At 47.8% G+C, this 17,154-nt stretch overlaps 1 protein-coding gene across 1 annotated transcript in view; it reads left to right on the top strand.

Moving 5' to 3' along the window:
* Window positions 1–367: 367 nt before the first annotated feature.
* The window catches only part of NPC1L1 (NPC1 like intracellular cholesterol transporter 1), a 77,773-nt gene continuing 60,986 nt past the window's right edge, over window positions 368–17,154 (top strand). Inside the window, exon 1 of the mRNA XM_056571231.1 lies at window positions 368–485. The gene's annotated coding sequence lies outside the window, so the exon portion shown is untranslated. The remainder of the gene's footprint in view (window positions 486–17,154) is intronic.

The following is a 17,154-nucleotide window of genomic DNA, read 5'->3' as shown; positions in this document are numbered from 1 at the left end:
TCCAAATAATTATAGAGACAATGGGGGAGATTTATCAAAACCTGTCCAGAGGAAACAGCGCTGAGTTGCCCATAGCAACCAATTGGATTACTACTTTCATTTTCCAGAGGCCATTTCAAAAATGAAAGAAGCGATCTGATCGGTTGCTATGGGCAACTCAGCAACTTTTCCTCTACACAGGTTTTGATAAATCTCCCCCAATGTGGAGATGCTAGAATAGTAGTATATGATAATACCTGCAGTCCAGTTACTCACGATTAGAGTTGCCGGCGTTTTCTCAATAGTCGCGGCGAAAGTAGTAATCGGAGCTGGCACGGTGTGGCGTCCACACTTGGGTTAAGTTGTTCGGCAGTCCCAGCAAGGTGCAGGCGGGCACGGATATGCGTCCGGCCAAATAGGTCTCTGAACATGGGAGCAGGTAACTGAGCTTGTGTGTGACCTGGCGTCCTCGTGTTGGATCGCGCGCGAGATTTTAGTGGTCCAAGGTGAGAGGTACTGCAGTGCTGCCAAGTACAGAACCATAGGCTTTAGAAGGTCATAAAGGTGCTGATAATGTAGTTAGAGGTAACAAGCAAGGCTATACGCGTTTCAAGACAATAGTCTCATTCTTCAGTAGCCAAATATGTATTACGTTTTTTATGTAAGAGCCCTATTAAAATACACTGCTCAAAAAAAAATAAAGGTTTTTTTCTCTTAATCAATCTGGATGTGCAAGTTATCTGAGCATCTACTGCACTCCAAGATTTCATTCTATCTGGACTGATCAAACCAGATCAACTCCAGTTTGTACCTGTTGTCTTACAAACATTTAGACCTAGTTATATCTATAATTTATAATTTAATACATCACTACTTGCTTATCTTTTATGTGATTCATTAAAGGTAACGTTTTATTGCACATCCTGGAAACACGTTCTTACATTTATCAAAAAAATAAAGGGAACACTTAAACAACAAGTCAATGACACTTCTGTGAAATCAGACTGTCCACTCAGGTAGCAACACCGATTAACAATCAATTTCACATGCTGTTGTGCAAATGGAACAGACAACAGGTGGAAATTATAGGCAATTAGCAAGACGCCCCCAACAAAGGAGTGGTTCTGCAGGTGGTGACCGCAGACCACTTCTCAGTTCCTATGCTTCCTGGCTGATGTTTTGGTAACTTTTGAATGCTGGAGGTGCTTTCACTCTAGTGGTAGCATAAGACGGAGTCTACAACCCACACAAGTGGCTCAGGTAGTGCAGTTCATCCAGGATGGCACATCAATGCGAGCTGTGGCAAGAAGGTTTGCTGTGTCTGTCAGCATAGTGTCCAGAGCATGGAGGCGCTACCAGGAGACATCAAACAATGTAGAAAGAACCGCACTCACCCGTACATCGTGCACTAATATCTTTATTCCTTGGAACGTCAACGGAGAACACAGGACAGACAGTCGGCAGGTACGCCGGGGAACACGAGGTGTAGTTACAGCTGTTTCACGGGAACTCAGCCCGCTTCGTCAGACTCCCAGGGAGTCTGACGAAGCGGGCTGAGTTCCCGTGAAACAGCTGTAACTACACCTCGTGTTCCCCGGCGTACCTGCCGACTGTCTGTCCTGTGTTCTCCATTGACGTTCCAAGGAATAAAGATATTAGTGCACGATGTACGGGTGAGTGCGGTGCTTTCTACATTGTTTGATGTTACAAGCGACTTGTGCCTTTATAACCAGCACCCCGGCATAGCACGCCAACACTGGTCTCCACATCTCCCTGTTGAACGGACACCACATCACGTTACCCTACGCTACCTACATCAGTATAGCGGTGCCGGACTGATTTCTTTCTGCTTCTACCTTGAGCTGGATGCTACCAGGAGACAGACCAATACATCAGGAGACATGGAGGAGGCCGTAGGAGGGCAACAACCCAGCAGCAAGATCGCTACCTCTGCCTTTGTGCAAGGAGAAGCACTGCCAGAGCCCTGCAAAATGAGCTCAAGCAGGCCACAAATGTGCATGTGTCCACTCAAACGGTCAGAAACAGACTCCATGGGGGTGGTATGAGGGCCCGATGTCCACTGGTGGGGGTTGTGTTAAAAGCCCAACACCATGCAGTACGTTTGGCATTTGCCAGAGAACACCAAGATTGGCAAATTCGCCACTGGCACCCTGTGCTCTTCACAGATGAAAGCAGGTTCACACTGAGCACGTGTGACAGACATGACAGAGTCTGGAGACGCCGTGGAGAATGTTCTGCTGCCTGCAACATCCTCCAGTATAACCGGTTTGGTGGTGGGTCAGTAATGGTGTGGGGTGGCATTTCTTTGGGGGTCCGCACAGCCCTCCATGTGCTTGCCAGAGGTAGCCTGACTGCCATTAGGTACCGAGATGAGATCCTCAGACCCCTTGTAAGACCATGTGCTGGTGCGGTTGGCCCTGGGTTCCTGCTAATGCAAGACAATACAATACTAGACCTCATGTGGCTGGAGTGTGTCAGAAGTTCCTGCAAGAGGAAGGCATTGATGCTATGGACTGGCCTGCCCGTTCCCCAGACCTGAATCCGATTGAGCACATCTGGGACATCATGTCTCGCTCCATCCACCTCAGACTGTCCAGGAGTTGGCGGATGCTTTAGTCCAGGTCTGGGAGGACATCTCTCTGGAGACCATCTGCCACCTCATCAGGAGCATGCCCAGGTGTTGTAGGGAGGTCATACGGACACGTGGAGGCCACACACACTACTGAGCCTCATGTTGACTTGTTTTAAGGACATTACATAAAGTTGGATCAGCCTGTAGTGGGGTTTTCCACTTTGATTTTGAGTGTGACTCCATATCCAGACCTCCATGGGTTGATAAATTTGATTTCCATTGATAATTTTTGTGTGATTTTGTTGTCAGCACATTCTACTATGTAAAGACGAAAGTATTTCATACGATTAGTTCATTCATTCAGATCTAGGATGTGTTATCTTAGTGTTCCCTTTATTTTTTTAAGCAGTGTATATTCACAACTAACATTCATTTAGTTACAAATGATATTGTGAAATAGGCTGGTTGGCACTTCCCTATCTATGCATGTTAAGGCCCCCGTACCCACTATGAAAAAGGAAGCTTCACCCATTGATTTCAGTGGTACTGACCACATGTGCGTGCGGGAGGGATGATATCAGGTCTTAAAGGGGTACTCTGGTGGAAAACTATTTTTTGCAAATTAACTGGTGCCAGAAAGTTAAACAGTTAAAATACTTCTATTAAAAAATCTTAATCCTTCCAGCACTTATCAGCTGCTGTATGCTCCAGAGGAAGTTCTTTTCTTTTTGAATTTCTTTTCTGTCTGACCACAGTGCTCTCTACTGACACCTCTGTCCATGTCAGGAATTGTCCAGAGCAGGACAGGTTTTCTATGGGGATTTGTTCCTGCTCAGGACAGTTCCTGACATGGACAGAGGTGTCAGCAGAGAGCACTGTGGTCAGACAGAAAAGAAATTTAAAAAAGAAATGAACTTCCTCTGTAGTATACAGCAGCTGATAAGTACTGAAAGGATTAAGATTTTTAAATAGAAGTAATTTACAAATCTGTTTAACTTTCTGGCACCAGTTAATTAAAAAATGTTTTTTTTCCGGAGTACCCCTTTAAATGTAGGCACAGATACTACTGTATTTGCCTGTTAGATGTAGGCACATATACTACTGTCTCCCTGTTTTACCTGATGATTTAGGCACAGGATGTGTCCCTAAACTGACATAGTTACTTTATGGTCAAATAAAGTAGGTCATTATCAATTTTGTTTGACCATATTTGACAAAATGTTCTGCATAAAATGTATTTATTTTTTATTAATAAACCTTTTGATTATCCACTAATTTTAAGCATTTAAATTGATCATTAATAAATACGGTACATTTACTAAATAAATACATTTGCTATTGTTCTTAAAATACACAACTCCTTAGTTAATAAAAAAAAAATACGGTAGCAAAGAAGATGATATTGATGTATGAATTATAATACAGACGGTGAGATTTTACCTTTGATGCCTGCTTTAATAGGAGACAGAAGGACTTGATAATTCTGTCGAAGTTCTTTTATACCCACTTTGTTTCATTGTAAGGACTTTGTTAGTATTAATACATTTGCTGTGATCATCACATTAATCAGACAAAGAACCGATAACGTGGAGGAAATAAAAAAAAATTGTGGCTTTTGTCACATGGACTTTCCTGTGCTAATGTCTTGATGAGTTATTCTTATTAATAATTACAAACCTACTGGCAGAGGTGTCACAGTATAAAAGAAAAAAAAAGCAAAGTCTAATGCAGCTGTTATAGAACGTACATTTTGTTCCCAGGAGCCCTCAAACCCCAGGATCTCTCCATAATATGTCTGGTGACGGAGTGCCCCTTTAATGATGATCTGCTTGCTCCATCTATGAGATGGTTTGATTTTTTCACCCAAAATTTGCGCCATAAGGTGACCCATTTTGGCACAGTTAGGCCAAGCGCTTTTAACAAAGCCACGCCCATTTTCTGGTAAATAATGCCCCCTTGTTGGACGAGGTGCAAAGTCATGTCAGCAAGTTTTGCTGTCTGGGCATTCTGCAAATACCGTATATACTCGAGTATAAGCCGAGTTTTTCAGCACGATTTTTCGTGCTGGAAAACACCCCCCTCGGCTTATACTCGAGTGAACTCTCCGCCTTCAGTGGTCTTCAACCTGCGGACCTCCAGATGTTGCAAAACTACAACTCCCAGCATGCCCGGACAGCCATCGGCTGTCCGGGCATGCTGGTAGTTGTAGTTTTGAAACATCTGGAGGTCCGCAGGTTGAAGACCACTGACAGGCAGTGATGATGAAGGGGGGATGATGACAGGGGGATGATGACAGGCGGTGATGATGAAGGGGGGGTGGGATGATGACAGGGGGATGATGACAGGCGGTGATGATGAAGGGGGGTGGGATGATGACAAGGGGATGATGACAGGCGGTGATGATGAAGGGGGGGTGGGATGATGACAGGGGGATGATGACAGGCGGTGATGATGAAGGGGGGGATGATGACAGGCGGTGATGATGAAGGGGGGGGATGATGACAGGCGGTGATGATGAAGGGGGGTGGGATGATGACAGGCGGTGATGATGAAGGGGGGGATGATGACGACAGGCGGTGATGATGAAGGGGGGTGGGATGATGACAGGCGGTGATGATGAAGGGGGGGATGATGACGACAGGCGGTGATGATGAAGGGGGGGGGGTGATGACAGGGTGATGATGAAGGGGGGGATGATGACAGGTGGTGATGATGAAGGGGGGGATGATGACAGGGTGATGATGACGGGGGTCTGGATGATGACGGGGGGTCTGGATGATGTATTTCCCACCCTATAACTTTTCCTGGGTTTTTGGGGTGAAATTAGGGGCCTCGTCTTATATTCGGGTCGGCTTATACTCGAGTATATATGGTATTTAGTTGTGTTAACATAACCTAAGGGACTATTTATATGTACAGATTTTTATGTGTAATCTGTGACATCAAATGTGAACATTGTATTACAATTGAGAGTCATACAAGTAAGGTGAGAATGACAAGTCTTAACATAAAACGTGCAGTAGAGCAATATGATGTCTTTATTTATTTATTTTTGTTAAGGAAAAAGGGAACCTTTCCGAGTTGCCGAAAAATTTCCGGTATCTAGATTTGCACAATTATATGATCATTTTACAACTGTAGGTTGAACACTAAGCTCCTTCCTGAGCTGTGACTGGATGAGCGCTGAATAAATATGCTGTCTGCACAAACAAAGTTGTGGTGTGATGAGGGCAGATGCTTTTACCCTAGGGGCAGATGGAATTAACCCCTTGTATTCATGACGCCAGGGCGTGGTTTATCTTCAATACCACCCAAAGGTATACCGTTAGATCCTGGGCTAGGCACGGGGGCAATAATGACTCCGACGCCAAGTTACCGATAACGGTAGCTTTACTGAGGGTTGACATATGGGAAAGTCTATACAGTTCAGCCAGGGCCCAAGGAGGTGACCAGTGACTCAGAGACCTTAAGGGCTTGCTGGGACTTGTAGTAGAACTGGACAATTTAATGCAGGCCACGCTGACTTGACAGTTGCTGACAGGGACTGACTTGACTGACAACTGACAAAGCTATGACTGTAGCTTACTTGCAATTGACTGTGGCTGCAGACTTGACTTGAGGCCTTCAATGACTCTGTACACACACTAGGACTCGACTTGACTGGACCTCAGCTTAGCAGAAAAGAGCAGAGCTCAAAGAGCATGAGCTAGCTCCTCCCAGGGCTTATATGGGGGAGACTAGCAGGGAGCCCATAGGTCACCCCGGGGATCACCTGGCCACTGGTATCTCCTGGGTAACAATCACATGGTACATTTCTTAAAGCAACAACACATTATATATTATAATACATACAAAACATATATACAGGGGGAAACAAGTACAAGGAGCCCAGGGGACACTGAAGGGAGGCTGCAGCAAGGGTATGGGGTAACACCTCCCATACGGGGCCACCACAAACTCCCCCTCTTAAATACAGTTGTCCTCGATGACCAGTCCTGGAGGGCGGATGACCGAAGTGGCCACTGGCAGCCTAGTGACAGTTCTTAGGGCATTATGCAAAATGTCCTTCACAGGTCTGGTTATGAAAAATAAAACAGGGGCGAGTCCATGTAGCACTTGTAAATGTCCATTTACCTTGTAACTGCTTTAGTAACACATTTAAGACACCAATACACATAAATTGCAGATTGGGCTGCCGGAGGCTATCTTCCCAATGCCTTGGCTGCTGGGTATCTTCGGTTCTCAACACTTCTCCCCAGAACTCAGCATACATTGTTATTCTATACAACAGCGTTACCTTAACATATTGTAATCTTTCTCTATATGTGCTTTTACCTAAATCTCAAGGGAACCCCCTAGCCAGTAAAGTACCCTGTACACGTGGAAAGGAGAGAATACATTAGACATATGTATGCATACATTGAAGACTTGTGGACTGGGACTACGAATGATGTTACAGTCCTAACTTAGATATTTACATGTGTGTGGACTATTTTAACTATGTGTGGTACATAACTTTACACATTATATTGGGAGCTCTGAATATATATGGAGAGTACTGCTCTACAATTCTGGTACATTTTGAGTTCTCAGTAAAGGGTCACAGCTATAAGCAGGGTACGGTACGTACACTTACGCATATGGTTACAAATAAACTTCTTGACAAGTTTGTCAGGCACTTCTCCTTGAACTTGCATAACCTGTAACACAACAATGCTTCCACACAAAATACAGTTAGTCTCTTCAACTCAAATAGTAGCAAACATTTTGCAAGACTCAAGCACTGTGGCCTGGCGGATTTCCATCCCAACCTCGACGGTCAGCTTGTGTTCTCAGCTGGGACATGTACCTAGGACCACGAGACTGTGCCCCCTCCATAGGCCGGCCAAACCTCCTCTTCAGCAGGAGTAGGCCGAGGCACTTTAGTTGATGCCCGTTGGTTAGGCTAAACCTCCTCAACCACAGGAGTAGGCCTGGGAACATCTGTAGTAGACCCTCGACGCAGATATCTGGGGTCCATAACAGGTGACATAACAGGATACCATTCTTCTTGGATGATTTTCCCCTTGACACTTAGTGGCAGGAGACCAAATTAATCTGAATCCCAGTCTTCAGAGGGGAAGTAGGCGAAGGGGATTTGTGTTGGATTCTTGGGCCTGTGACAGCTGCTTCCCATTCCCCTCACAGACTCTGTACCAGGGTGTATTCTACAATATCCCCACACTCTAGGGAGTGTAGAGGTGTAGGGAGGTAGTGTTAGGATTCGGCAGGCTGGATGTGAATCCTCTGTGTCAGCGAGGGATTGGCGTGGACCGTGTCGGTGGAACCTTCTAGATTGCTACTGGTTTTCACCAGAGCCCGCCGCAAAGCGGGAAGGTCTTGCTGCGGCGGTAGCAACCAGGTCGTATCCACCGGCAACGGCTCAACTTCGCTGACTGCTGAGAAGGCGTGGGACAGAAGGACTAGGCAGAGGCAAGGTCAGAGGTAGCAGAAGGTCGGGGCAGGCGGCAAGGTTCGTAGTCAATGGATATAGCAAGAGGTCAGGAACACAGTAATGGCAAACACAATAAACGCTTTCTCCAGGTACAAAGGCAACAAGATCCAGCAAGGAAGTGCAGGGGAAGTGAGGTAATAAGGACAGGGAGCAGGTGGAAGCTAATTAGGCTGATTGGGCCAGGCACCAATCATTGGTGCACTGGTCCTTTAAATCTTAGAGAGCTGGCGCGCGCGCGCCCTAAGGAGCGGAGCGGAGCGGAGCCGCGCGCGCCAGGACATGACAGCCGGGGACCGGGACAGGTTAGTGACTTGGGATGCGATTCGCGAGCGGGCGCGTCCCGCTATGCGAATCGCATCCCCGCTGACAATGTCAGTGCAGCGCTCCCGGTCAGCGGGTCTGACCGGGGCGCTGCAGAGAGAGAAACGCCGCGAGCGCTCCGGGGAGGAGCAGGGACCCGGAGCGCTCGGCGTAACAGTACCCCCCCCCCTTAGGTCTCCCCCTCTTTCTGTCCGGATATCGCTCCACATGGGACGAGGACATTGGGAGCGATTGTAGAGTCTCCTTCTGGGGGACAGTGAAGTCCTGGGTATGCTCATGAACGGCAGACAGTTCAGAAGGAGTGGGAATGAGGAGGGGGGCAGAGGGTAAGGCTTGGCACGGGGCAGAGTGTTACCAGGACGGGGGCTAAGAGGAGGCACGGCATAGTCCTGAGAGGCCTTGGGGAGACCAGGTATAGGAGGAGACATAGGTGTTTGACTGGCAGGACTGAGAGCAGATGTGAGGCATTTTTTGTGGCAAGAAGCACCCCAGCTCTTGATCTCCCCGGTGGTCCACTCAAGGGTAGGAGAGTGGCGTTGGAGCCATGGCAGACCAAGGAGGACTTCAGAGGGGCAGTTGGGCAAAACAAAAAGTTCAATTTTTTCGTGATGCCGTCCAATGCTCATGAGCAGGGGTTCTGTGCGATAACGCACAGTGCAGTCCAATTTCACTCGGTTGACCGAGGAAATGTAGAGCGGCTTGGCGAGACAGGTCACAGGGATGTTGAACTTATTAACAAAAGAGGCCAAAATGAAATTTCCCGCAGGACTAGAGTCCAAGAAGGCCACAGCTGAGAAGGAGGAGTTGGCAGAAGGAGAAATCCGTACGGGCACAGTGAGACGTGGAGAAGCAGACTTCAGACCAAGAGACGCCACTCCCACGTGAGCTGGGTGCGTGCGTTTCCCAGACGTGGAGGACGAATAGGGCAATCCACCAAGAAATGTTCGGTACTAGCGCAGTACAAACATAGATTTTTATTTTAGCGGCGAGTCCTCTCTTCAAGGGTCAGGCGAGACCGATCCACTTGCATAGCCTCCTCGGCGGGAGGCACAGGGGTAGATTGCATAGGATACTGTGAGAGAGGTGCCCAGAGATCAAGGCCTTTTTTCTGGCAGAGCTCCTGGTATCTTTCAGAAAAGCTCATGTCAATGCGGGTGGCTAAATGGATGAGTTCATGCAGGTTGGCAGGAATTTCTCGTGCGGCCAGCACATCTTTGATGTTACTGGATAGGCCTTTTTTAAAGGTCGCGCAGAGGGCCTCGTTATTTCAAGATAATTCGGAGGCGAGAGTACGAAATTGGATGGCGTACTCGCCTACTGAAGAATTACCCTGGACCAGGTTCAGCAGGGCAGTCTCGGCAGAGGAAGCTCGGGCTGGTTCCTCGAAGACACTTTGAATCTCAGCGAAAAAGGACTGTACGGAGGCAGTGACAGGATCATTGCGCTCCCAGAGCGGTGTGGTCCATGACAGGGCCTTCCCAGACAGGAGACTGACCACGAAAGCCACCTTCGACCGTTCTGTAGGAAAATGGTCCGACAACATTTCCAAATGTAGGGAACATTGTAACAGGAAACCACGGCAAAGTCTAGAGTCCCCATCAAATTTATCCGGCAGGGACAAGCGGAGGCCAGGAGCGGGCACTCGCTGCGGAGGAGGTGCAGGAGCTGGCGGAGGAGATGGTTGCTGCTGTAGCTGTGGCAGAAGTTGCTGTAGCATGGCGGTCAACTGCGACAGCTGCTGTCCTTGTTGGGCGAACTGTTGTCCTAGTTGCTCAATCTGTTGCGACTGCTGGGCGATCACCGTGGTAAGGTCAGCGACAACTGGCAGCGGGACCTCAGCGGGATCCATGGCCGGATCTACTGTTAGGATTCGGCAGGCTGGATGTGGATCCTCTGTGTCAGCGAGGGATTGGCGTGGACCGTGTTGGTGGACCGGTTCTAGATTGCTACTGGTTTTCACCAGAGCCCGCCGCAAAGCGGGATGGTCTTGCTGCGGCGGTAGAAACCAGGTCGTGTCCACCGGCAACGGCTCAACTTCGCTGACTGCTGAGAAGGCGTGGGACAGAAGGACTAGGCAGAGGCAAGGTCAGACGTAGCAGAAGGTCGGGGCAGGCGGCAAGGTTCGTAGTCAATGGATATAGCAAGAGGTCAGGAACACAGTAATGGCAAACACAATAAACGCTTTCTCCAGGCACAAAGGCAACAAGATCCGGCAAGGAAGTGCAGGGGAAGTGAGGTAATAAGGAAAGGGAGCAGGTGGAAGCTAATTAGGCTGATTGGGCCAGGCACCAATCATTGGTGCACTGGCCCTTTAAATCTTAGAGAGCTGGCGCGCGCACACCCTAAGGAGCGGAGTCGCGTGCGCCAGGACGTGACAGCCGGGGACCGGGACAGGTGAGTGACTTGGGATGCGATTCGCGAGCGGGCGCGTCCTGCTATGCGAATCGCCCCAGACGTAGCAGAAGGTCGGGGCAGGCGGCAAGGTTCGTAGTCAATGGATATAGCAAGAGGTCAGGAACACAGTAATGGCAAACACAATAAACGCTTTCTCCAGGCACAAAGGCAACAAGATCCAGCAAGGAAGTACAGGGGAAGTGAGGTAATAAGGACAGGGAGCAGGTGGAAGCTAATTAGGCTGATTGGGCCAGGCACCAATCATTGGTGCACTGGCCCTTTAAATCTTAGAGAGCTGGCGCGCGCACGCCCTAAGGAGCGGAGCCGCGCGCGCCAGGACGTGACAGCCGGGGTCCGGGACAGGTGAGTGACTTGGGATGCGATTCGCGAGCGGGCGCGTCCTGCTATGCGAATCGCATCCCCGCCGGCAATGTCAGTGCAGCGCTCCCGGTCAGCGGGTCTGACCGGGGCGCTGCAGAGAGAGAAACGCCGCGAGCGCTCCGGGGAGGAGCAGGGACCCGGAGCGCTCGGCGTAACAGGTAGTCTCTCTTCACCACTTTCCAGTTCACCAGAATAGTACCACCGTGGTGACAGTAATGTGCCCTCACCCTCATATTACTCACTCTGTCGAACTTGATGGCTGTGGCTCTCCCTGGGGGTGGCTCTCCCTCTTGGGGTTGTTCCAGCCTTCTGACATACAAGGCCTCAAGTCTTTAAGTGTCCTGCTGCTGGATTTGACATACTTAATAAGGCACTACTTTAGGGCTATACTCTCTTCTCCTCTGTGCCCTTAATTCTTCCATGATGGCAGCCATTTCGGCCTCCCGTTTGGCATTCTCAGCCCGGGTGGTTGGGACAGAAGGATGGGACTTCCCTGGCAGGGGTAGGAGATGGTCCCTCATGAACTGGATTAATCGTCACCAAATAGCCACTTAGGTAATGGTGGTGACTGGGGACTTGCTGGGGACGTGCTCGGGACTGCTGGACCTGGGACACATGCTCCTGACTGGGGGTAGATGGAGGGGTAGAAAACGCGGCCTCAGCCGGGGTACTCACTTCCGATTCCTCCGTGTAGATCTCTGCCCAGGATCCCCAGGTCTGGTGGTGGGGTGACCGCCTCACTGGCGACGGCCCTCTTGATGACTTCGGCGTACCTTGAAGATTTTGCTGTAACAAATGTGTTTCAATTGGGAAATGCCCCGTTGACATACACTGCTCAAAAAAATTGACATACACTCATCAAAAGGGAACACTAAGATAACACATCCTAGATCTGAATGAATGAACTAATCATATGAAATACTTTCATCTTTACATTGAATGTGCTGACAACAAAATCACACAAATATTATCAATGGAAATCAAATTTATCAACCCATGGAGGTCTGGATATGGAGTCACACTCAAAATCAAAGTGGAAAACCATACTACAGGCTGATCCAACTTTGATGTAATGTCCTTAAAACAAGTCAAAATGAGGCTCAGTAGTGTGTATGGCCTCCACGTGCCCGTATGACCTCCCTACAACACCTGGGCATGCTCCTGATGAGGTGCCAACTCCTGGACAGTCTGCGGTGCAACGTGGCGTTGGTGGATGGAGCGAGACATGATGTCCCAGATGTGCTCAATCGGATTCAGGTATGAGGAACGGGCAGGCCAGTCCATAGCATCAATGCCTTCCTCTTACAGGAACTGCTGACACACTCCAGCCACATGACGTCTAGCATTGTCTTGCATTAGGAGGAACCCAGGGCCAACTGTACCAGCATATGGTCTCACAAGGGGTCTGAGGATCTCATCTCGGTACCTAATGGCAGTCAGGCTACCTCTGGCAAGCACATGAAAAGAAATGCCACCCCACACCATTACTGACCCACCACCAAACCGGTCATGCTGGAGGATGATGCAGGCAGCACGGCGTCTCCTGACTCTTTCACGTCTGTCTCATGTGCTTAGTGTGAACCTGCTTTCATCTGTGAAGAGCACAGGCCACCAGTGGCAAATTTGCCAATCTTGGTGTTCTCTGGCAAATGCCAAACGTGCTGTACGGTGTTGGACTGTAAGCCCACCTGTAGACGTCGGGTCTTCGTACCACCCTCATGGAGTCTGTTTCTGACTGTTTGAGTGGACACATGCACATTTGTGGCCTGCTGGAGTTCATTTTTCACAAAGGCGGAGGTAGCGGTGCTGCTGCTGGGTTGTTGCCCTCCTACGGTCTCCTCCACGTCTCCTGATGTACTGGCCTGTCTCCTGGTAGCACCTCCATGCTCTGGACACTACGCTGACAGACACAGCAAACCTTCCTGCCACAGCTCGCATTGATCTGCCATCCTGGATGAGCTGCACTACCTGAGCCACTTGTGTGGGTTGTAGACTCCGTCTCATGCTACCACTAGAGTGAAAGCACCGTCAGCATTCAAAATTGACCAAAACATCAGCCCTGAAGCATAGGAACTGAGAAGTGGTCTGTGGTCACCACCTGCAGAACCACTCCTTTATTGGGGGTGTCTTGCTAATTGCCTATAATTTCCGCCTGTTCCATTCGCACAACAGCATGTGAAATTGATTGTCAGTCAGTGTTGCTACCTGAGTGGACAGTGTGATTTCACAGAAGTTGTGATTGACTTGTTTAAGTGTTCCCTTTATTTTTTTGGGCAGTATATATGCATCCCATTCATTCATTATGTGTAATTGTACAATACTATGCTTTATATCAAGTGTTTATTTTCTCTGGGCTTTTCTATAGTAACAATTCTACAGTATCTTTATTATGACAATAAAATGACGTTAGTAATAGTACTTAATAGGAGGCAGCTTATGCCATAAAAATACAAATGCTACAGGTGCTGGTAAAGAGGGAAGAACAGAAAGGTTTGGTGGATACCGTCACGGTAAATGGTTTATTTCAGGAAATAACACAGTATTAGGTCACTGTTGCCTCCACAGGACTCCTTCCAGGAAGTTTTACTTCACACAGGTCCACATTTGTCTTTCACTTTCCAAAGTTCATCTCTTTCTTGCTTTTAGGGGCTATTACTTCCAAGTCATTTCCATTCAAAATCATTGTTGGCAATAATATATTTCGGTACACGGTGGCTTTGGCAGGATGTGGTTTATCAGGGGAGGAATTGTTATTGCCAGGGTTTGATGGAAAATGGTTTGCCTTGTGACCATAGGACAATGCATTCCTTTCTGAATAGTCCAAGTATAGTGTATCGCTATAAGGACCAAACTATTAGCACAGTAAAGAAGAATATATATATATATATATATATATATATATATATATATACACAGTACCCTTGTGATAATAAATATTAGTGGCCACAAGAACCATGAAGGGTCTGGGCAAAACAGGATGAAGTGGCACTACCCAGTGAGAGACAACTAATCAGAAAAAGGCTAGGGTAGCCTACCAAAGACCCACAGGGGTAGTGTAAGATGGGCAAAAGCCAGCAGTCACTTCGGGTACTACCTTACCTTCAAAGGATGTGTGAAGCACTCAGTAAAGTCTTAAAGGGGTACTCCGCTCCTAGACATCTTATCTCCTATCCAAAGGATAGTGGATAAAATATCCGATCGTGGGGGTCCCACAGATGGGGTCCCCACAATCTGTGCAGCACCCAGGGTTGGTTTAGAACACTGGTTGCCGGTGGCAGGGGTCATGTTGTCATGACTCATATACACAAAAATCCCCCATAGGTTACCCAGGGTATTTAAATCACAAATTCCAATTCCCTTCAGGGTCGGAGACCCATCCGGGACTAAGACCCTCAACTAGGGTCACCCTTTTAAAACTTCACTTTTATTTATTATATTAAAATTAAACCAAATTATAGTGCAAAAATAATACAAAAAGAAGTGTATTTTAAAAGCACAATATATAGGATTGGATTGGTCCAATAATGGTTCCACTAATTTAATTTTCACTCAGGCTTCTATGTTAGGGACTCTTTATCCCATTTTTCTGGGTCCTAAGACTCCAATTATAACGGTCCACACCACATATAGCTTCCTATATTTTGTCTACCAATTCTCAATATTGCTAGTTAAAATTAGTTACTCCCTAGCATCCCCCCGACGTTTCGCTGGAGAGACCCAGCTTTATCAAGGTATAGGACACTAATGTTGTCATGACCACGTCCCCTCAATGCAAGTCTATGGGAGGGGGCGTGGCAGCCGCCACGCCCCCTCCCATAGACTTGCATTGAGGGGGCGTGGTGTGACGACATGAAGAGCGTGGTCCTGACATCATGACCCCCGCCGCCCCCTGCAAAGTTCAAGCATTTAGTACCATCAGGCTATTGTGTCACTCTGAAAGTTTGTAACCATAAAGCTTCTGAGCCGCTGTTTTGAAAGAAAATGAAGCCATAATTCTTAAAGGGGATTTCAATATCCGCCCCCTACAGGGCCATACGTGACTCAGTATGATGCAGCGGCCCAAGAGTACAGTGTCCTTGAAGATTATAGTAGATTGTAACCAATTAGACTTTATCTTCTGAGTAATTACTGTGTATATCTACACTTGGCTACAATGATCATTATGCAGTTATCAGGCTTCTGACCTTGAGCCCAGGGCTGTAAGCCAGGAAAATATTTTCATATTTAATAGTGATATTTTATTTCTTTTTACTGCATTGAGTTTTATTTACTAGAATTTTTTATGCATTCAGATTAAATATAGAGGTTGAGGAGGGGGTATAAAAAATTACCAAGTTACTGTTTGATGTCTGAGGAGATAAGGACCAGCATTTCTGTAGCCTTCTGTCCTCTCTGTATAAGGCTCTATGCCGTACTAAGGCTCCATCACATGCACCCGACTCACACAGCAGGCTGATTGACAAGCCAGGAGCCTGCGCAGAGACCTGCTAGTCTCACCAACACTTCCTTAGAGCTGCATGACAAGCTGTTGTCATCAGAAGGAGGACCCCTAGTGGTAGCAAGGATAGAGTAATATTTCTTATACAAATACACATTTTATATAACAGGACTACATTACAAAATTTCATAACTTTTCATGCTCTGTCACATATCATAGGTTTTCCCAAATGACAGAGGACATTTAAGCTGGCATCTGGCCACAGCATTTTTTTCTTATGAACAAAAATTGACTCTGTCGGATGAATGACCCCTCTGCTTTACTGTGGAGTCCATTCGCTTCTGCTCTGCTAAGGTGTTCATCATTTGCCTACGGGGGGGGGGGGGGGGGGGTTACCTAGCTACTGGGTGGACTACCTGGTTGGGGTGGATAGAGGGATGGCCAAAGTGGACAGGGATGACCGGAGGTTGGACATGGGAGACAGGGGGTCAGAGGGGCAGACAAGGGTGACAAGCGGTTAAAAAAGGAGTGGACAGGAGTGACAGAGAGGGGTGGATTGGGGTGACAAAGGGACAGAGGGGTGAATAGGGGGTGGACATGGGTAACAGAGGTGTAGACTTGGGGGTGGTCAGAGGGGTGGACAGGGGGATGTACAGGGGTGACAGGGGTGGCTAAGGTGGACATGGAGGACAGGAGGGTGGACACGGGAGATATGGGGGTGAACAGGGATGACAGGAGGGTGGACAAGGATGACAAAGGGGATAAAAGAGGGGTGACAAAGGGACAGAGGGGTGAATAGGGGGGTGGACATAGGTGACAGGGGGTAGACTGGGGGGTAGACTGGGGCGTGAACATGGGTGACAGGGGGTAAACTAGGGGGCAGACAGGAGAGGTGGACATGGGTGACGGGGTAGACTGAGGGGTAGACTGGGGGTAGACAGGGAGGGTGAACATGGGTGACAGGGATGGACAGGGGGTGGACAAGGTGGACATGGATGACAAGAGGGTGGACATGGGTGACGGGGGGTGGACAGGGTTGAGAAAGGTAACAGAGGGGTGGAAAGGGTACAGTACCTTAAAGCGTACATGTCATAGTGCAAAAAAAAGGAAAAATCCTGATCATGTGCATATAATTTTTATGTGTCTCGGAACTATATATCCAGAGATATAAGCATTTATCTGCTGGTGAGTTACTTTTTCATTGTGCAGGCTGGAGGGGGCGTGTCAGTCTGTCTCCCTCACAGGAGCAAGCCTGTGCAGTCAGCCAATCAGTACTCTCTACTCTGTAACCCTTTCCTCTCTTGTTTTATGCTGTGTCGTGTGTCAGAGGAAGATACTTGGAGCTTGCCTGCAGTAATTAGAAGACATTATGGTGAATTCATAACAGGATAAAATGTATGAATATAAGAATAGATCTTTATAAAATTAGTGCAAGGATTTTTTTGATAAAAGTACAGCATTTTTATAAATACATGTTCTATCTGTTTTATCTTCTCCTAGTAAAGCTGGATGCTAATCAGCATAGCTGTCACTATGTGTGTCATTCATCTTTCA

Source organism: Hyla sarda, chromosome 4 (genome assembly GCF_029499605.1).
Source record: "Hyla sarda isolate aHylSar1 chromosome 4, aHylSar1.hap1, whole genome shotgun sequence".
NCBI classification, from domain to species: Eukaryota; Metazoa; Chordata; class Amphibia; order Anura; family Hylidae; genus Hyla; species Hyla sarda.
Note: the sequence above shows the minus strand (reverse complement) of the source record. Positions and strands in the feature narration are given on the sequence as shown.